The sequence below is a fragment of the Macrobrachium rosenbergii genome, chromosome 21 (genome assembly GCF_040412425.1).
Source record: "Macrobrachium rosenbergii isolate ZJJX-2024 chromosome 21, ASM4041242v1, whole genome shotgun sequence".
Classification (NCBI taxonomy): Eukaryota; Metazoa; Arthropoda; class Malacostraca; order Decapoda; family Palaemonidae; genus Macrobrachium; species Macrobrachium rosenbergii.
The window spans coordinates 64,814,273-64,821,772 of NC_089761.1; positions in this window are offsets into that span (position 1 = coordinate 64,814,273).

Genomic DNA, 7,500 nt, shown 5'->3' on the forward strand with positions numbered 1-7,500 from the left:
TAAGCAGAACTAAATGGTAAATTAGTATTTTAAAGGAAGAGATTTTACGGCATTTATTGCAAATAATTTATTTTTAATTTTTAAGAAGTAAAATATGTAAGTCAACCGTCTTTTTGTGACCCTCACACGTATTGCCTACTAAAAGAGTCCATCCACGAATTGTTAACAAAAGTCAAAATAATATGACCTCATGCTATTTCTGTGCAGCGAGTTTCAGCAGTTCCAGACATCCTTCCTTAAACCGAAGCCGTTTTTATTGAAGGCTCATTGAGAAGTCCACACTAAACTACCTGATGACTATTAGAATACGCCCCAGGCAACAAATATTCTAAATGAATGCATTATTATGTTAGAGGAATTGCAAAAAAAATTATGTAGATAATGAGGATCTTTCCTGGATAATGACCTCCAAGGGTTTTCGAGGCTCGTTATCTATGACTAATATTTCTTGTGGGTCATTATCTTTATGATATTTACAGTCTTTTGTTTATGCTTTTACGGTCATCCCCAACGGGCTTGTACTAAACACGCCGCAAAGGTAATACATACCGGGTTAAAACCCTTGGGGGTCACTATCTAGGAAGATCCGATAATGAAAGCAGAAGTGTTTGACTGGGAATGTTAAAGGGCCAATTAATTTGCTAAAAAACAGAAGGTGATTTTCTGTGTGAAAATAGAAAAATGTTGTCGGCAAAAATTCTTACAAAACAAAGGGTAATAACCAATACTCCAGAGCATTTACGAAAAAGTAGAATAACATAGTTGACGACCTGACAAAGCGCTTCGAATATTATTTCTCGACAAAGTAATATGAATTTAAAATTTTCTACGAGAGGATAAAAATCCTTCGATGACCTTGTTAGTGCCAATACGAAAGTACTCCTGATGGCCTCCTCACATGCTATTTTGTGATTCACATTCATTTATATATAAGCGTTATTGTTGTTAGACTTTTCCCAGTGATAGTACTTCGTTAATGTAAGGCACATGGTAAAGTTTCCAAGCAGCAGTTTCAGTTTAAGAGCTGTACAGCTTCTGGGGACTCAACAACAAAAATTTTAGTAAACTTATAATTATGATTTAAGGCTTCTGAATAGAATTTTCTAATTCTCAACAATAAAATAACCCTTTATTTGCCAGATTTAGAAATTGCTGCCTGCTTTCAAATTTTAGGCGTAGTTACACTAGTATGAAAATATTTATGAATACTCCGGCGATCGTATGGGTCTTATTACAGAATTTTTTTTTATTTTATGTTTTAAGCAATTTACTGCATATGGACCGTGGAAGGATTTGAACATCTCTTTTTAGAAATTTAAGATTTCTGGTAACGATCAGGCTTCGAAAGTGTTTTCTGGTTCAGAGTTCTAGCAACCCATTCTTTTATCAACCTTCCAAGGCCATTTGGGTTCAGAATATTAATGAAGCTTGTTGGTAATATTTTTGTATACAGAAAACCTTTTTTTTTTCGTAACAGTGCCATTAGGAGATAAAAATCTAGGTTAAACCCCCTCCACCCAGTAAACTGGCTGCCTTTCGAGGACTTCTGTCATAATCAGCCTCGTTTCAAAGATGTTTTTCTTTTCAACGGTTATCCAGCGGGACCTATCTGCAAGATTACTATCGTATCGGAGTAAAGTATATAACTTTGAATTCAGGTTACTAACCTCGTCCATCCTGGGTTTAACGAAATTTCTGATATTCCCTTAGATAAATAAACTTGTTAGTATCTGATCAGCCTCAAACGTAGTTGTGGTTGATAAAGCTTCATATCGTAGCAGTTGTGTTGAAAGTTTTTTTTCATTTCGACGAATTTCTCCCCTTTAAAGCTGTTGAATTAAGAAATACTTTGCTTCTAACTATCTTTAAGACCCTTCCTTCAGTACTTGGACATAATGCAAAATCACCTTCCGTTCATCGCATGACATAATAATGTTGACTTGATCCTTAAGTAACTTATTGTGGCTGGTGCTTAACCGTTCGCTCTTTCCGCTTTTCCGACTTTATTAGTCGTGTTCATAGTGCGATCATGATTTTATGGAATAAATCAAATTCCATGAACTTCCATAGCGGACTTCTATAGAAAGGAACGTCCATATGTGAATAAAGGTAAAGGAGCACAGAAGACGAAGTAGGAAAAAGGAAGAAAAATGACATTTAAAATGAGTAATTTAGAACCTTGAATATCCCCTGTAATATTACACCGAGCAGAAATATATATATTTATAAAAGAATATCCACAATATTAGATAGGTGTAAATATTGTATTTAGAAACAGTGTAAGTGAAGAGTATTTAATTCCATATATTATCGTGGGTGTATATTTATAATTTCCCGTCACAGTATAATTATGTACCGTTGACATATATTATTGATAACACTGTATAGTTTTAAATAGATGTACTTAAGTACATTAATAAATAAATAAAATGAATTAATAAATAAATAGTTGAAGGAATATATTGCTTACTGCGTATTCGAGTATCATCAAGGAAGGAACCCCAGCCAAAGACTGAGAGACCGTGGAACAAAAGCAATAATAGCACAGCCCAAAGTTTGAGAGATAGCCCTGCAGCCCGAAACAGCGGCTGAAATATTTTAAAGGCTTAGACTAAACCACCCAAGGAAACACTCAAGAGGTTCGATTCAATTCTTAACTCCTAAGGAGCTGGTGGAATTATTATATGGCACGACATTCACAGCAAACAGTCTCATACTGACTCGAGTTCAGTCCCATTTCCCCACAAGAATGTATTTAATGAGCAATTTTGTATTTTTTACGGATTCCCAGTTCACTACGAAGTACCTATTTGTTTTAAGAGTTTTGTACTAGCCTTTTAGTTTTGTGTAAGAGAAAACTATTGAGATGGCTTTGTCTGTCCGTCCGCACTTTTTCTGTCTGCCCTCAGATCTTAAAAACTGCTGAGGCTAGAGGGCTGCAAATTGGTATATTGAGCATCCACCTTCCAGTCATCAATTGCAGACCTCTAGCCTCAGTAGTTTTTATTTGATTTAATGGTAAAGTTAGCCATGATCGTATGTCTGGCAACGCTATAGGAATCAACAACACAGGCCACACTGGACCGTGGCTGAGTTTCTTGGGCCGCGGCTAAGAGTTTCATGGGCGTGGCTAAGGCCTCCCGCTGACCGTGGCTGAGTTTCATGGGCCGCGGCTAAAATTTTCATGGGCCGTGGCTGAAAGTTTCATACAGCATTATATGCTGTACAGAAAACTCGATTACACCGAAGAAACTTCGGCGCATTTTTTACTGTTTTCTTTTGAGCCAGGAGTTAGAATTTTGCGGGGTACCCAAAGGTACAACAAGGATTCAGACGGCAAATAATTCAATAAGTATATTCAAAAGTGACACAAAAAGATTATCCCCTTGCCACGCGAAAGCTTTTTCATTGTCATATTAGCGAAAATAAGACAGAAGACATCACGGGAGAGTCTGGCTGGAAGTAACCGAAGAAAGCCGAAAATTACTGGCTTACCTCTTCCACCACCTGACAGGCCAGAATGGCGGAAAATTGCTATGTGTCGCCTATAAATTAGCTACTCTTTTTGCTACATGAATTTTGATGGCTTGTCAACTCCACTCATTCTCGGACGACAGCCTAATCCTTCTGATGTCTGTAGTACAATTCAACATATTTCCTTCCGAGTACTGTACAAGGGATGGCTACCATTCACTTCTCAGGTACTCAGATCGTAGTTGAAGCTATTGCTATCTTTAATTAATAACAGAAGCCGCTCTTATTAAAAGATTCTTTTTTATGTATTTATGTTTAAGTAATTTTTTGAGATATCAATGTGCAGTATTAACTGATATATGGTTTTGTGCTTGTATAGTGTATAACTGTCTTGACACGAATAATTTCCTCGGGAACTTTAATATAGGCAGCTTTGGGGAGACCTGAAAACATTTCATTCGTTAAATTTATTCCATGTGTCAATACTAAGTGACTTTGCTCTGTCACTTCTCTGTGGACATTCTTGTACGTGTATAAACATTGTTTTTAATATACGTATCTCCTGTTCTTAAGTATCTGTGTCTTTGCTATATTGCTGTGTTGTCTCTCCTGTTTGACCATTGTAGAATTTATTTCTGTCTAGTAAATAGTCAGTAATGCCCTGGTAGCAAGATGACTGTGGTTGGTCATGCTACAGTAGCCTGGGCCTGACAATCCCACAAAACTCTTCCTCAAAACCTCTATGATTTAGGGTAAAACAGTTGCTGAACAACGTTAGCATGTCTAGTAATGAAGTTATTCTTTATCAAGTACCAACAACTCTTTGAAAATACCATACGTATCCTCTTGCAAGTTCTTTATTTAAAAATAAGATTAAGAGGGGCCCCATTTAATTTTAATGGAACATACTGAAGAGCATACCATGATTGAATCTTTACACATGGCTATAAATCCATAATGACACTGAACTTGGCGCTTACAGTAAAGATTTTGATTGCAAAGAGAACAGGCATTACAACTTTTTATGTCGTAAAAACTGTTTTGCAGTCATTGGACGTATTCAACTTAGTGAACTCATAGTTTTTGCAAATTTCACTGTGGCTCTGCTATATAAACTGAAGAGAAATACAAATCATATTTAACTGGGTTCCATCATAAGTGGATGTACTTGGAAATGAAAAGGTATTAACAAACAAGTGGCAGTTGAATTACCTCCAAAGTGATATCCTTTTATGTGGAATAATTGTTGCACTGATATCGAGAGATCAGTTTGTGAAGTGTATCAACAGCTTTAGGAATCTGTTATAGAACCTTGTGGGCAATGAGACTGACTTAATACCCAGTAAGTCAATCATAGAACACCTCCCTTTATAGGGTATAATATCCACATTTCTCCCTCAACCGTCAACGAAGCCACATGTCACGTAATGTGGATATGGTGTCTATACCTGTTGCCTTACTTTATACCGCTGACAGAAAAGCTAGAGAATGGCGACGGATGATGGACTGATACAAAGACAAAGATATATATGTATACTCATGAAAACATCACGAGACTTAATATTTATCAAACCATCACATTCTGTTATGTTTTACATGTAGAGGAAGCATATGATGAACTGCTTGATTTGGCAACACCAGTTTTAGAAGGAGAATGAACACGCCCGACAGAGTATTCCAGCAATTAATCGATTATCAGTGCAGCTGAACGTAAAGTTTACAAGTGCACTGCTAGCGATACTGACACTGAGACATATCATACCGCCACATGCTGTCTCAAAGATTATTAAAGATCAGATAAAACACGTGTTGTTATAATCATTGCTTCTCATACACTTGAAGCATTTACAACTTTTTTTAAGCATAAAAGCTTCGTATAGGGTCCATTTTCTCTGGGTCAATAGCCCAGGCTGTAGCGATCTTCTTAAACTCATTGTGTCCTCTAACGAGAAAATAGCTCCAGATGCTCATGAGTTCTAGCTTCCCTCTTTGAAACGGTAAGACTTAATGAGTTAAAACAAATTACAGTCACAGACAACAGTATGCGTTTATACATGAAAGCAGTCAGGGCTGGACCAATATTCTGCTGGTTTCAGAGGACTGTTAATGAAATATGTATAACATACATTATTAATAATTTGGGGGACAAACCTATGCTGCAGCTAGTCTTATTATGATAATTGTTTCTTGTAATCATCAGCTGGCTGGTAATTGAGTTTTTTTTAAAATCCCAGTATCCTAGAGGAATATATATATATATATATATATATATATATATATATATATATATATATATATATATATATATATATATATATATATATACACACACACGCACACACACACATATATATATATATATATATATATATATATATATATATATATATATATATATATTATATATATATATATAATTACATTGTAATATGAGCCAACTTGGTAGAACATGCTAACAACAATGCCGATCCTGTAAAACCACTGAAAACACCAAGATGAAGCTGAACAACATCAGTAAAGTAGAGATGTAATCCATTTATCTACAAAAGGAGAATGCGAACACAATAACTCATGAAGCTCTGACATAATGCACCAACAGACGTACACTTTGGTGACTCAGCTAGAGGCGAGGTGTTATGGCCTTATCCAGGTAATGAAACTGGAAGACTTGATGCTATGTTATATTTATGGTGTTTCAAAAACACTAAAACGCTCTCCTCATGCTGCATCTGATTGGATAATGTTTGAAATCGCTACTTCCTGTTGTTATAAGGAAGTACTTCAGATGTTGCAGTCCTTCATCTTTTGTGCATTTCACCTGCTTCCAGTACTTCCCAACAGCAACGTATGTATTTACTTGTCATCGCCATAGCCAGCTCTACGCTATAATCCAAGAGCCGTAGCGTTAACATGCTAGTCTGTGGAACTGTCCTTCTGTTGTATTTGACATGTCTTTATCTTTTGTTTTGTAAATAAACTTCACCCGTATAGTTTAACTTTTGTCCAGCAGTAATAGAGCATTATCACTAATGTTTTGATCTTTTGACTGTCACATTCCTGCTAATGCCACTTGAAAAAGGGGCATGGTGAATAGGATACACGAATATGTACAAAACATTTACTAAACCACAGACCCTATGATCAGTAAAGTTGAGATTCGTTGATGTAGTCAATATTTGATGGATCAATATACAACAAAATATGAGAACCCGATGCACAAATGCCCCTTGGCAGAAGGTTTTGGCTAACAGAACATCCTCTAAAAGAAAAGAAGAAGGGTTGATATTTGGAGCATACTAGTCCCACGTTTGTTAGGGCCATAAATTAGCCCTCTGGTAGCCTGTCAAGATGATTTTTGGTGTTGACACAATTGATAATATTTCCTTGATAGTATGTCATATCTTATATTGGGATCCGAAGGTGGAAGTTCATTCAAGCAGATCAGACAGTATTGTAGTACTCTTTACACAAATTTAACACTGCCACAGACAAGTGAGAGGAATGGTTATCCAAGATTACCAACACTGGAGATTCAACAGAGGAAGGTCCATAATTATGGAAATATTTCATAAATTGCGGGAAATTGGACTTCTCATGTAACTGCTAGGATGAGCTGCACCCACATGCCCTGTAGGGACATCAGAAATTAAATCTTTACTCAAGTCAGTGAATTATTATCTACTGAATTTCTATGGTGCCTGTTGCCCTCTTTTCGGTACATGTTCTTCCTACTTGCTTTTCCTCATTTTCTGCTAAACCTTTTGAAGGTTTTTGAACAGCAGCAGCTCCTGCTTTTTGTAAATCATCATTTCCCTTCTAAGGGAGCCTCGATGGCACAGTCGGTTACAGCAGCAGCTTCGGACTTCGTATCTGTGGCGCGAATTTCTGATCAGAGAGGCGGACACTTTGCTATCCGCCACCCCGGGATTATGTTAATCAACGGATAGGTTGCTTCAAATGGGTTAAATACACACACAAAACAAAGCCACTCCAACATCTTCTAAAAACATAACAAACATCTCCCAC